The sequence below is a fragment of the Diabrotica virgifera genome, chromosome 3 (genome assembly GCF_917563875.1).
Source record: "Diabrotica virgifera virgifera chromosome 3, PGI_DIABVI_V3a".
Classification (NCBI taxonomy): domain Eukaryota; kingdom Metazoa; phylum Arthropoda; class Insecta; order Coleoptera; family Chrysomelidae; genus Diabrotica; species Diabrotica virgifera.
Genome location: NC_065445.1, coordinates 191,749,775 through 191,765,257, shown reverse-complemented (window position 1 = coordinate 191,765,257; position 15,483 = coordinate 191,749,775). Strand labels below are relative to the sequence as shown.

Genomic DNA, 15,483 nt, shown 5'->3' with positions numbered 1-15,483 from the left:
GTTGTTTCCTGGGGGAATCCATTTCGTCTTTCGTGTTTTGAAGATCATCTTGGTTCTTTCGAAATTGACATTTAATCGTATCTTTGCTCGGATTAATCTGTGGTCGCTTCCTACCGAAAATTTGTTAAGTATTTCAATGTCTTTAATGATTTCTTTTCTGTTTGTTATGATAAAATCTATCTCATTTTTGACACTGCCATCTGGGCTTATCCATGTCCATTTACGCTGAGGCTTTTTATCGAAAAAAGAGTTCATCATGGATAAATTTTCCTGGTGTAAGAAATTAAGCAGTCTTTGTCCTCGTTCATTTCTGTCGCCATACCCATACTTGCCCATTGCTACTTCTGCATCATCTTGTTTGAAGCCAATTTTCGCATTAAAGTCGCCCATAATTATTGTATAATATGCTGGTGTATTATGTAATGCTGTTTCTAGGTCATCATAAAATTTTTCAATTTCTTCATCGGAGTGGCTTGTCGTTGGAGCATATGCCTGGATTATCTTAAGGTTATATCTTGCATTTAGTTTGAAGATGAGGTATACAATCCTGGGACTTATGCTGTTAATTTTAGTTATATTTTGGGTGTGTTTTCTATGTATAATAAATCCTACTCCACCGTGTGAAGTGTCTTCTTCTCCTCTAAAATGAAATAAATGTCCCGATTTAAGAGTAATTTGGGCTTCTCCTCTTCGTCTGATTTCGCTGAGGCCGATGATGTCCCATTTTATTGTTTTCAGCTCTTCCTCCAGTTCCATCATCTTCTGGTCCGATATAAGGGTTCTAACATTGTATGAGGTGATATGCATTTGTCGTTCTTTGTGGTAGCCTGATCTTTTCCGGGGATTCTTAGCACCCTCTGCTCCAACCCTTTTCCATCCGCTACCTTGGTTGGGGGTATTGGAGCGGCCGGAGACTGAGGGCCGTTCAGTACTATCGTCTTTCATGAAAATTTGCCTTTGGGGTTTTAAGCCATTAAAACGCCACGCTTGGCTAGTGCGTGTTGGCGAGTTGGACTGGATGTGGAGGGAGGAAAGGATGGAGATGGGATTGCTTTGGGATAGGACATGGTTTCCCCGGTGAAGGGATGCTGGGGAAATCCATGAGCTCGCGTGGGCAGGTGTGCTATTCCTGAAGTAGATCTATTCCCTGCCGGGATCGCAGAGAAGTATCTACCCGCTACCACCCGAACCTAACTTACCTTAGTACAAATGTGCTCATAAAAAAAGTTACAACCCTTTGAAATGACAAAACGAAAATCTATTTTTTTCAATATATCAAAAACTATTGCTTCGAAAACGATGCGGCACTTTTTTAATATGTTTACATAAAAATTTTATGGGGGTTTTGTTCCTTTAAACCCCCCAAATGTTTGTATACGTTCCAATTAAACTATTATTGTGGTATCATTAGGTAAACACAGTTTTTTTTAAACTTTTTTGCCTCTTAGTCTTTTTTTGATAAGTCACGTTTTACCGAGATGTAGCTTCTTTTTCAAAATATACCTAATAATGTAAATTATAAATAAATTTTCAGATTATTAACTGCTCTCTATAATCGTAACTGCTCTCTATAATCGGAAATATACAAATATGTGGTGGATTCGAAAATTATTCGAAATATCTCGATAAACACTGGCTTATCGAAAAAGTACTAGGAGACAAAAAAGTTTTAAAAATATTGTGTTTATCTAATAATGCAACAATAATAATTTAATTGGAACGTACACAAAAGTTTGGGGGTTTAAGTGAACAAAACCCCCATAAAATTTTTATGGGGTGCACAAATTTCACTTTAATTTTTTTTAAGATGTTGCTACTCTAAGAATGCCACATGTCCATTTTCAATAAAAATCTCTAAGAGTTTCGATATATGAAAAAAAATCGGTTTTCAGTTTGTAACTTCAAAGGGCTGTAACTTTTTTTGTGTGTACTATTGTATATAGGTAAGTGCGGTTCAATCAACCTATTTTGGACCCCAGAATCTGTGGTATAATTTATGACCAATCTTTTCGGGACACCCTGTATAATCAGCAAACTTTTCAGCTGCCCACGTAATTGCCAGGGCTTCTTTTTCTATCTGTGCATATCGACCCTCTACTTGACTTAATAATCGAGATGAAAATGCCACTATTTCGCGAGACATCTAGATTTTCCTGCATCAGACAAGTTACTATACCAAAACAACTAGAGTCTGAATTTACAACAATAGTTTTGTTTGCATCAAAATATGATAAATTTGGGGAACTTTCTAAACATTTTTTTAGAGTATTTAGAGCTTGAATTTGAGCAGGTCCCCATAAGAATACTTAGTTCTTTTTTAGAAGAGATGTTAAATGTTCTAAAACGTTCAGATTTGTTTTTAATATTTTACCAGCAATAGTATATATGTATACCAGCAAAATTAATCATACCTAATAATCTTAAAAGTTCTGTTTTATTTTCTGGTTCTGGGAATTCTCTAATTGCCCTGACCCGTTCAGGATCTATTTTAACCTCAGAAGTAGTGATGACATGCCCCAAGTACTTGACCTTGGTTTAAAATTTCGTCATGTTCTTTGACTGAACTAGCATGGATTAAAATATCATCTATATAAAAGACTACCTCTTTCATACCTGAAAGAATCTTAGAAAACTTAAGTGCAAAATATTCTGGAGAACTTGAAATTCCAAAGGGAAGACGTGTAAAAAAGTATCGCTCAAATGGTGTGATGAATGTAGTTGGCAATTGGCTTTCTGGTTTCAGTTTAATTTGGAAGTAACCACTAGTTGTGTCGAGCTTAGAAAATATTGAATTTCAGTTGAGCCAAAGTATGCTCTATTTTTGGAAGTGGGAAATAAGCTCTTAATACACTTTGGTTGAGCTTTGTGTAGTCTCCGCACAACCTAACAGAGTCACCTTTTGGTACACAAACAATAGGACTTACCCACCTGGTATGTTCTTCAATTGGTTTTATTATACACAGCCGAAGTAGACGGTCTAACTCAGCTTTTAACTTAGGCATGAGTGGTAATGGAACTACTCGTGGTACTGACTGGGCAAATGGCTGAACATTAGATTTTAGCTTAAGTTTCATTTCTGTTTTAAATTCCCCAATATCATCAAATATTCCTTGAAATGACTCAGCTATCGTTTCTAATGAGTACTTGCTAGAACTGTAGCTCTCTGATTCTGCCCCAAATGCGTTTATAGTTTTAGATACTAAATTATTAATATAACGTGAACTATTTTTATTAGTATTGAGCATTTTTAATTTTATAATTCCCGGCCGACCAAGAATAGGCACCTTTAGATTTTTTACAACATATAAAGACTCTGAATACATATTGTCATTATAAGTCAAATTAACATCAATTTTACCCTCAATTTCTAGTTTTTTACTATCAGGGCCCCCTATGGACTCCTGGCAAACATACATTTTATTTTTGTAAAAATCAGACAACAGATTTCCAGAAACATAGCTTACATCAGCACTTGTATCAACAAGAAAAGGCATAACATATTTATTGTCAACTAAAACTTTTGCAAACCACTGATCTTTATCATTAGTGTAAATGTGTCCTAGATGAAAATCAAAGTTATTTACCTGTAAGTTCTCCATTTCATTTTCTATTCCTACCTCACTTTCAGCACAGTTTTGACCTTCAACTACTCTTACATTCCTGCCGGATCTACACCTAGCTTGCCAATGTCCTTTCTTTCCACATAATCGACAACGGCTATCTTTTGCTGGACATCTTTCTCAGCTGTTGCAGCTTGGTACACTACAGTATGTACATTTGTAGTTTTTGTTGGATTTCCCCTGTGTGTTCTGTTGTCCATATTTATTTGGTTCTGCTTGTGATTGTGACCAGTAGTTACCTCTGTGTGTATTGACCGTAGCTACTTCTTGTACTCGTTCTTGTCTAAGAATCTTGTTTTGAGAATTCTGCAGCTCGGCTTGACGTACTTTTAATACAGCTTCCCCTAATGTTAGGTTCTTTTGGAGTTGTAACCTTTCACTTACTTTTACATCTAAAACTCCTACTACTATGCGGTCTCTTATTAACTAATCTTTTAGAGCCCCATAACTACAATGCTCTGCAAGGCTATGAAGTGCAGTGATATATTCATCCACCGACTCCCCTGGCTGTTGACTACGTGTGTTGAACTTGAATCGTTCAAATATTACGTTCTTTTGGGGTATAAAATGAGCATCAAATTTCTCGATCATAATACTATACAGGGTGAGGCAGATAACTGGCCTATTAGAAATATCTCGAGAACTAAAGGCAACAGAATCATAAAAATTGGAATACAGGGGTTTTGAAGGATGATCTATTAAATGAAAATATTTTCATCTCTTTGCAACTTCCGGTTATACCGGAAGTTGCTTATAACTTCGTTTTTTTATGGGACACCCTGTATATTTTTACATTTTTGGATTCTCTTCGATGTCTTCTTTCTTAAAATATCAGGATTTGTAATGTTATATAGGGTATTTTAAAAGATAATTACGTTTTTTTATTCATTTCGTAGCAATATTCACACCCTGTAGAATTGTAGTAGTTTGACAACTAAAACTCTACTTACGTTCAAATGATTTTTAATATAGTCTACTATTGTTAAGAATCATTAGTATAGCTAAATTTTTAATTTTAGTATACAGGGTTGGTCGAAACTCGGAATGAGTATTTTCTGAGTTTTCTTAAATGGAACACCCTGTATTTTAGTATTGTAATGAAATGATATTTTATGGTACTTTTTTATTTCTTAAGCATTCCCTATACCTAACTGCTTTAATTTGTGCTTAATTGTTAGTCGCACCAACAATCTTAACTACGTAGGTATTTTGATAGCTAAACCATTATTGGTAATTTTAAGGATCAGTCTAGATTAATATGTATTTATTTCTGAAAAATTATTTGTGATTGAATATTTTCACGGCCAACCTAATAAAATTTTACGTATTTTTTGTTGCAATTAATGTTTAGCTTGAATCACCAATAACTCACAAAATAAAGCAGTTAGGTATAGGGAATACTTATAAAATAAAAAAGTACAATGAAATATCATTTAATTACAATACTAAAATACTATTCTATTTAAGAAAATTCAGAAAATATTCATTCCGAGTTTCGACCAACACTGTATACTAAAATTTCAAAATTAGCTATACTAATAATTCTTAACAATAATAGACTATATTAAAAATGACTTGATCGTAAACAGAGTTTTTAATGTCAAACTATTACAATTCTACAGGGTGTGAATGTTGCTACGAAATTAATAAAAAAACGTAAATATCTTTTAAAATACCCTGTATAATATTACAAAATCTCATATTTTAAGAAAGAAGATATTGAGGAGAATCCAAAAATGTAAAAATATACAGGGTGTGCCACTTAAAAAAACCAAGTTATAAGCAACTTCCGGTATAACCGGAAGTTGCAAAGAGATGAAAATAATTTCATTTAATAGATCATCCCTCAAACCCCCTTTATTCCAATTTTCATGATTCTGTTGCCTTTAGTTCTAGAGATATTTCTAATAGGCCAGTTATCTGCCTCACCCTATATATTTGCTGTGCGGGTGTTAGATTAAATTGAGTTATAATTTCCTCTGCTTCTGCCCCCATTAGATACACTAGCATATCAATTTTTTCAGCTTCTGGTTTGTTTATAAAACCGCTAACCGACACATAACTTTGTAACCTCTTTTTCCACTGATTCCATGATCCTGGAAGGGAGAAATTAAATTTAGAAGGAGCTGATACTGTTGCCATATTGGCAAGCACGTGGCTCCCTGCTTGATTATCTGCCATTCCTGGATTTATTTAACTCTATTTCTGCTCTTCGAAGAAGGTTCTACTTGCCAAATATTCCTCGGAGTATTTGCAAGTTCGCTGCCACCATGTAGTATTATTGAGATAATCTTTCTTTAGCACTTTATTACAATTATATCTCAAAGCAATCGTCCTTATCATTAACCTAACTTCTACTGTCAATCCTGACATCTTGTCATTCTCCCCCCAGAGGTTCTGTCTCAAGTACTGACTACGTTTCTGAAGGAAACGTAAGTGGTTGCATATTGAGCTGACTCTACAAAACCCACCCATTTCCTTACGCCCTGCTCAAACCGTCAGTTTTTTTTTTAAATATGCACTGTTCTACTTAACTTACCTTATTAGTGGAGTCACTGAAGGTGGATATGAGCTATTACCTCAGATTTCGTTGAACCTCCATCAATTATCATGAAAATTGGTGAGTAGCTAGAGAATACTTCAAGGAACAAAGGTGACACAATACCAATTTTCCGCTTTTACTTTGGGGGTGCATGCCACCCCTTCTCGGGGGTGAAAATTATTTTATTAAAAATAATACCATAAATCGATAAAGGGACAAATTCTAAGCAAAATTTGTTATATAAAGTTATTAAAATAAATCAAAACTTTTTGAGTTATTAAACATCAAAGATTTTAATTTTTCGTTAGAAAAATCGGAAAAATGGAATAGTCTAATAGGTACCTACCTAGTACTAGTACATAGGGTATTCGAGGGTATTAGGTAAGCTTATAATGTAAACAAAAATCCAGATGCAAATAGTGCAATATTAAATGATATCGGGAGCCAATAAGTATTCACGGCGTCAGAACAACCTACCCAAATCTGTTACAAATATTTAATTAAAAATGAACTTTTTTATCTATGAGGTAAAGTTGAAAATTGGTTGAGGTTGATAAAATGATAAACTAAGTATTTTTAGTATTACTAAAAAACAACAACAAATTGTTAATATGAATAATTTTCGAGGAGCTCTGACTCCGCTGAAAGTCGCAATAATTGTGGTAGTAGTAAAAGAAAATCTTCCTTTTAAATAATTTTAATCAAAAGAAAAGCCGCTTTACTTTATATTTACATGTTAACTTAAATAAAGGGTGATTCATTTAGAGGTACTTTTTTTGGTGGGGATTTTATGGGAGATCGTGCTTGAATCGTATCACCTAACGTTGCGTTCTTATTCAGTATTGTTTGACATTTCTTGCTGCAAAGATTTAGTTCGGCACAACGTCTAGACCAGCGATACTCAACCTGCGGCCCGCGGGCCGCATGCGGCCCTTTAGCGTTTTTTATGTGGCCCGAAGGCTAACTAAAAGGCCCTGTAATAGATCAAATTATTTGTTAAATTCCACGTGTTTTTCGAATTATTTGATAGTGTGCTGGTGTGTTTGAGGCGTGTTTGTGCGTGAAACAGACAATTCAATGACTTTAATTTTGAAATTATATTGACATTTTGAAGAACTCTGATTAAAAAGCAGGCGTTATTAACTTTTAATAATAAATTATTAAAGTTAGTGAATAAATACTTATTTTAAAAATAATCAATACTTATTTACTATATTGCAACGACTCATTTAGTAATCACAAGAAAAGTTCAGGTCTGGATTAACAAAAAAAAATTAAATAATTGTGACTTTGAAAACAACACCTGTATATTGAAATTTTCAAAATTCGTTAGCACATTTGAAAAGGGCATAAAACTAAGTTTAATTGCTCGCTTCAATTTTTGGCTCAGACAATTTAATGACAATAATTTTGAAAGTATATCAAACATTTTTGTTTTGAAAGTTCGAGTATGGAGTTCTTAAAAGTTCTGACATGATTTCAAAATTAAAGTCAATAAATTTTCTGCACAAAACATAGAAGCGAACCATTAAAATTAGTTTTTTTGTGCTCGTTTCAAATGTGCAAACTGGCTTTGAAAATTTCAATACACAGGATGTTGTTTCAAGGTCACAATGAATTTATAATTATGTTTAATCCGGGCCTGGATTTTTCTTGTGATTAGTAGTTGGGTGGTTTGGATTCTAAATGCGATATATGTGTACCAAATATCAAAAAAATATACAAGGCTGTTCTAAAGTTATGGGTCCAGAAAAAATGGTCAAAATCGGTAAAACACCCTTTAACTCGGTTATAAAAATCGGTGGGGCAATAAATTCAGTATGTCTACAACCGCCTCATTTACCTCTATTCACCATTTAAGTATTTCCGTTTTCCAATGAAACTACTTCACGTTGGTTGCGGCCCGCAAGCTGTTGCAATGGCTACTGTGTGGCCCAGAAAAGAAAAAGGTTGAGTATCGCTGGTCTAGACTATTATTCAGCTATATTACAAAAATAGGCGTTCAATGAGGAATGTGTTTCGTGCGCTTAGAGCAATTAAGTATGGTCCATATGATTGGCACCCGAACGCATAATTCGCTATATCATCAGTAAGTTTGAAACCCAGTTTTCATAATTGAATAACACATGACCAAATAGACCACATTCAACACGTACTGAAGAAAATATAGCAGCGGTAGCGGATGGTGTACGCGAAAATAACGAAGAATCGATTCGTCGTCGTTTTTTTTTCGATTCGATGAGGCCCATTTTTGGTTTAGTGGGGAAGTGGATAAACAAAATGCCCGTATCTGGGTTGATGAGCAACCCAAAGAGGTTCAAGAGTTGCCACTACATTAAAAAAAATAACTGTTTGGTGTGGTTAATGGAAACAAAGTAAAGGACCCCGCTCTTTGGCGCTGTGAAGTGAAGCGAAGTGAATAAACAAAATGCCCGTATTTGTGTTGATGAACAACCCAAAGAGGTTCCAGAGTTGCCATTACATTCAGAAAAAAATAACTGTTTGGTGTGGTTTATGGAAACAAAGAAAAGGACATAAATAAAATAAATAAAAACTAAAATCACGTTTTTTTGCGTTTACCTCGCCACAACTCTGTTCTATTTCAATATTTGTTTCTAAAATTTTTACAGTATATAGCTCTAACATTTATGAAGACCTGCTTTAATCTTTCATTCTTATTCTGAATGAGGTTATGCATTTTTTAAAGTAAAAAGTGCAAATTTATGCATTGCAAAGTTTAATCGCAAAATTTGAGTGACGAAATTTGATATTTAGCTTTTTAGTCACTTTTAAATGATATATAGATATGTCAAAAAATCGTAATTTAAAAATAAAAATCGACCTGTTTTAGGATTTTTCCTTAAAGTCACTGGCTTACGAAATAACAAATTTATTCCAAACATTTGCACCATACTGTATCTGAACCTACGCGTTGATTCTTTACATAACAAAAAAGAAACAGGTGGGTCTGTTTTCTCACTAAATCTGATCTCTATATCGGTATATTCTTATTTTTCATTAACTATCGAATGCTTTCAATCGTGTATAGCCAGAAAATTTGATAAAATAAATCTACATACTTCTACTTCTAATGCATGAAACTTCTTATACTTTCAGTTCATTTTTAGATTAGGTATTTTACATAATATTTCTTTTATTTCAGTGTGATACTGATAAAGACGGTCTAGTAAGCGTCAACGAACTTAGAAAATTTTTGGAAACGCAGGAAGAAGTTAATATTCCAGATGATGTATTAGGCCGCGTTCAGAGTGGACGAGCAAAGAGCAAAGAGCAAAGAGCAAAGAGCAAAGAGCAACGAGCAAAGAGCAAAGAGCAAAAAGTGCACGTTCAGAGTGGACGAGCAAAGAGCAAAGAGCAAAGAAGTGCTAATAGCGGGTAGTTACGCTAGACGAGAGTTTAGTTCTTTTCCACTCGGCAGTGTGGATAGGAGCGGTAGGATATTTGCTCTTTACTCTCACAGTAGTCCATGTAGTGAGACCGCTCCCGTCTGAAAAAATTTCCGATTCGGTCTCTTTGTGGATTCCTATTTAAAAATATTTTAAAATTTCCTTTAAACAAATCTGAAGGGTGCCGGGCGGAATTTTTGGGCAGAAATTGTTTAAACAATTTTTTTAAACAAATACAAAAGATCACGTTTTTTGCTCTGGAACATATATTTTTAAGTTTTGTGGGTCATCTAAACAACAAAGGTATCTTGTAAATGTTCTCAAAAATTGATAGTTTTCGAGTTATAGGCAATTTAAAATCTGAAAAATGCGAAAATACCCATTTTCGAGGCCTAAATACTCATATTTAAATTAGTATTTTTGAGGTTGCCAGATACTTAAATTGAAGTTTAAACATTGAGCCTCAAGACTCTGAAGAGTGATCGCGTCTAACCTTAATTTATACCGTTGTTTTTTAATTGTTAAATATGCGTGTTTATTCGATTTTTTGCCGGTGTGGCGCGCTCTATTTCAAAAATCTCCTATTTTCCTCCGAAAATTATTTTTTCTAGATTTTTTGGGATTTTCTAAATAAAATAAGTTTCTTGACATTTTTCTCAAAAGTTAACAGTTTTAAAGTTATAAGCGATTTAAAATCCAAAAATGAGTTTTTTTGTCATTTTTTGGATTTTAAATCGCTTATAACTTTAAAACTATTAACTTTTGAGAAAAATGTCAAGAAACTTATTCTATTTAGAATATCCCAAAAAATCTAGAAAAAATAATTTTCGGAGGAAATAGGAGATTTTTGAAACAGAGCGCGCCGCACCGGCAAAAAAATCTGATAAACACGCATATTTAACAATTAAAAAACAACGGTATAAATTAAGGTTAGACGCGATCACTCTTCAGAATCGAAGCTGAATGTTTAATCATCAATTTAAGTATCTGGTAACCTCAAAAATACTAATTGAAATATAAATTTTTAAGCCTCGAAAATGCGTATTTTCGCATTTTTCAGATTTTAAATCGCCTATAACTCGAACACTATTAATTTTTGGGAAAAATTACAAGATACCTTTTTTGTTTAGAATAATCCAAAAAACCTAAAAATATATAATAATAAAAATGGTATACATTTTTATTTTATAGTCGTATTACTCCGTAGAGTAAGTGCACACCTACATTGCCTATATTGGATCCGATTTTCTCCGATCAGATCAGATCAGATCAGATCCGATCCGATCCGACAGGCAGTGCCTACATAGGGCTTTTCATTCACAGTCATTTGTTTCGAGCTTCTGTCATGTGTCACATAATATTAATTTATCTACGTCATACGTTATTGGTATATAAACAATACAAACCAAAGACGTATGGCGTAGATATATCAATATTATATGACACATGACAGAAGCTCGAAACAAATGACAGTCGATGAAAAGCCCTATTGGATCCGTCTTTCTCCGATCAGATCAGGGGCCTGATTCTAATTCATTTCGACAGTCGCAATTTCATTTCGACACCGCGCGATTCTTGGGGATATTAACCTTATTATGTTGAGACTGCTCAGAATTTGGGTTGGCGCTTCGGTTTCTTGGATTTTGTTGATAGTCTGGGAAAATTATCGAAAAAATACCATTTTTGGGAAAAATTATTTACCAGCTATTTTATTGCTAAAATCGAATCTTAAGATTGCATATATTAGTAATATGGGGTATGACAAGTCCGCAGAAAGTGTGTTATTTTATTTATAAACAAATTAGCACTCCTAAATCTTCTTTTTTTTTTTCAATTAGTGGTCTGTAACTCCTATATTTTTTCCTTTGAGCCAAAAACACTCAAATAAAAATTCACCGTAATTTAGTTCTGCACAAAGTTATTTTTTTTCCGATTTCCTTCAACAAAAATTTTACTCAGAAAATCCGAGTTTTCCCAAAAAATCTGCCATTTTCAATTAAAATTTTAGGGAAGTACCTAATTATTTATCAATAATTAAATAATTGAAGACATGAAAGATTTATTATAGTAGATTATACAGAGGGGCTAAATTATGGAATAAATTCATTTCTTTAAAACGGACGATTTTGGAGCAAAATCCCGAAAGAGGTCGATTTTTATTTTTAAATTACAATTTTTTGGCATATATTTCATACTAGTGACGTCATCCATCTGAGCGTGATGACGTAATCGATAATTTTGTTAATGGGAATAGGGGTCGTGTGGTAGGTCATTTGAAAGGGCGTTTAATTCTCTATTCAGTAATATAAACATTAATATCATTAGGTATTTATACATGGTTGCCAAAAAAAAATTTTGAATTAAATTAATTGGCGCAAAAAGAAGAATGTATGTAATTTATTTAACTCAAAATACATTGTACTGCTGTCAGAAAATAGAAAAAAAGGTTTATTTCACAAATAAACATTTCTTTTCGCTTAAATTAAATCACAAACAGACTCCCTCCTACCTATTGGCAGTTTGAACTTTTAATTTAAGCTAAAAGCAATGTTTATTTGCAAAATAAACATTTTTTTCTATTTTCTGACAGCAATACAATGTATTTTGAGTTAAATAAATTACATGCATTCTTCTTCTTGCGTCAATTAATTTAATTCAAAATTTTTCTTGGCCTCCCTGTATAAATAATGAAACTAATGTTTATAATACTGAATAGAGAATTGAACGCCTTTGTAAATGAGCTACAACACGAACCCATATTCCTATTTAAAAAAATAATTACGTCATCACGCTCGGATGGATGACGTCACTAGTTTGAAATATATGCCAAGAAATTTAATTTAAAAATAAAAATCGACCTGTTTCGGGATTTTTCTCTAAAATCGTCCATTTTAGAGAAAATGAATTTATTCCATAATTTAGCCCCTCTCTGTATATCAGGAGACCGGCGACAATCTAACCAATAGTTTAGCAATAATTAAAATGTTAATTAAAAAATTTCGGTCGAAATAATAACCAGAAAGATTATGATACACCAGAATAACTATGATTTTCATATAAAAAAGCACTATACCTATTCAACGTACCTTACAGGATTGAAATTGGACCATTTGAGCGGTCTCGGGAATGTTATAAAGAAACAATTTTTTGGCTTATAAACAAATAGAACCCCTCAGAAAATATTAGATTAAATTAAATTAAGTTAACGCTGTTGAAAAGAGCACGGCTTCTGTGTCCTTTTCGAAGAAAAACAAATTGAATTGCGAGGAGTGATTCCAGGTATAACCGGTCAAATTTGACCGGCATTTGCGACAGAGTTATAAACAACAGGATTTTAATCTTTGAACCATTAGATACCTTTTAATTCCGGTCTTCTTTGTACATACAAATTTTCATATCTTCAAGACACTCATAACAAAAAAGATTTATGTCACTGTCACCAAATTATTTAATTATTGATAAATAATTACTTCCCTCAAATTTTAGTTGAAAATTAAAGATTTTGTTTGGAAAACCCGAATTTTCCGAAGAAAATTTCCGTCGAAGGAAATTGGAATAAATTATTAATGTGCAGAATTAAATTACTGTCAATTTTTATGTGAGTGTTTTGGTTTAAAGTTAAAATTTTCGGAGTTTTAGAGCAATAATAAAAAAAAAAGATTTCGGAGCGCTAATTTGTTTATAAACAAAATAGCACACTTTCTGTGGACTTTGCACAGCTATATTACTAATATAGGAAATCTTGAAGATTTTATTTCAGCATGTCCAGCAATAAAATAGCTGGTAATTAATTTTCCTTGTTTTTTACTAATTTTCCCAGATTATTACCTCACATCTTTCATTGAGTTGATGATTCATGTTGTGGACATTCTCAATTATTATATTTCTAATTTAATACTATTCTATCTAATTCCTCAAAACAAGCAAATTTCAATTAAACCCAGCTATATTATAATACCTTTTGATTTAGTTTTCCTTGCAAGAAATAAACAAAACACATCTAAACTAAACCTAACCTCGCTTTTGGCCATTCATTCATCTCCGTGTCAAATAATTTCGACAGTCGCCATCGCCATATTGAAAGCGACTTGTTTAGTGTCGAAATTTGATTTAGAATCAGGGCCCAGATCCGATCAGACCGGTTTTCCGGCGAGGGTGCCTACATTGGTTCAGTAATCTTCCGACCACCGACCACCGACAATAAGTTCCGATGAAGATGTGTTGAGATGATGACATTGAATATATTTAAACATGTTAGCTTGCAACCCCCAACTTGCAACAAACTTGCAACCAGTTTGCAACCAACTTGCAACCAGTTTGCAACCAGTTTGCAAACAGTTTGCAACCAGTTTGCAACCAGTTTGCAACCAGTTTGCAACCAGTTTGCAACCAACTTGCAACCAATTTGCAACCAACTTGCAACCATCTTGCAACCAACTTGCAACCAATTTGCAACCAACTTGCAACCAACTTGCAACTAAAATTGCAACTCAACTTGCAACCAATCGGAATGAAACCAAACACTTCTCGATGAGAATAGGAGAAGCTACTCCCGACGTCGGCCGATATCGGATCTGATCTGATCTGATCGGATCGGAGAAAAACGGATCCAATGTAGGCACTCTTATTTAATACTATGGGTTTATTTTTTATTTCGACGTCGGCCGACGTCGGATCTGATCTGATCTGATCGGATCGGAGAAAACGGATCCAATGTAGGCACCCCCATTTAATACTATGGGTTTATTTTCTATTCCGACGTCGGCCGACGTCGGATCTGATCTGATCGGAGAAAATCGGATCAAATGTAGGTGCGGCCTAACTTGGTGCATTTTTCCGTTGGAACTTTACCAGCTGCAGACGGGGGATGTGAATTGCATAGTGTAGAATTCCTTTCCTCTCGTCTTCACTGCAGCATCCATTTGACTTGCAAATTGGTCTTGGAGGTGTCACCAGGAAAGTGTACCAATAAGTTTTCAATTTAAAAATCTTTTAGTAATATTTTTAATATTTTCAATATTAATAATTTACTATTAGGATTGAAAACTACTTCGTCTAAAAATATATGTTCCGGAGCAAAAAACGTGATCTTTTGTATTTGTTTAAAAATAGGTATTTATGAAACAGTTCGTGAAGTATGCTTTTTGCGAACGCACGCGATATTTAGAGCACGAGCGACAGCGGAGCGAGTGCTATACATCGCGTAAGTTCGCAAAAAGTACTTCATGCACAGTTTCATACAATATTTTATCTACTCTACCATAAACAAATAAAAAAACTGTAACTCTTCGTCACTGGAATTCATTTCTATTCTACAATTTTTAGAACTTTGACATTTAAAAATTCTAACTTCTTTCAAACCACAAAACTGTAAAAACTTTTGTCGTAATTTATTGCTCATTATGTCATCATCATGACAACGCCAAAGTTAAGGATATTTGATTATATGAAAGTGTGTTAAAAACAGTGCGAAAAAGTAAGTCCCATTTAAAATACATTGTTACTTCACGCTCACTTTAAACACTTCACGCACTGCTATCTATAATGACAGTTTTCACAAACTAAAAACTTACACGTAACATAACATAGAGTAGATAAAATTGTTTAAACAATTTCTGCCCAAAAATTCCGCCCGGTGCTCTTCAGATTTGTTTAAAGGGGACATTTTTGAATAGGAATTGACAAAGAAACCGAATCAAAAATTTTTTCAGACGGGAGCGGTCTCACTACATGGACCAAAGAAATCAAACTTGTTTGGTTTCGCCGCTTTGCTCTTTGCTAGCACTCTGTGCACCTCCGTTTGCCAGTATGAGTTTGATTTCTCCGCTTTGCTCTTTGCTCTTTGCTCTTTGCTCTTTGCTCTTTGCTCGTCCACTCTGTTAGGCCGCGTTCAGAGTGGACGAGCAAAGAGCAA

At 33.9% G+C, this 15,483-nt stretch overlaps 1 protein-coding gene across 2 annotated transcripts in view; it reads left to right on the top strand.

Annotated features, from left to right (window-relative positions):
* The window catches only part of LOC126881483 (rhomboid-related protein 1-like), a 121,973-nt gene that overhangs the window by 32,216 nt on the left and 74,274 nt on the right, over positions 1 to 15,483 (top strand). Inside the window, exon 2 of one of the 2 annotated variants that reach the window (XM_050645770.1) lies at positions 9,326 to 9,394. The gene's annotated coding sequence lies outside the window, so the exon portion shown is untranslated. Of the gene's footprint in view, positions 1 to 9,325; positions 9,395 to 13,232; positions 14,381 to 15,483 lie in introns of those variants that run through there. The other variant, XM_050645768.1, reaches the window with a different exon arrangement.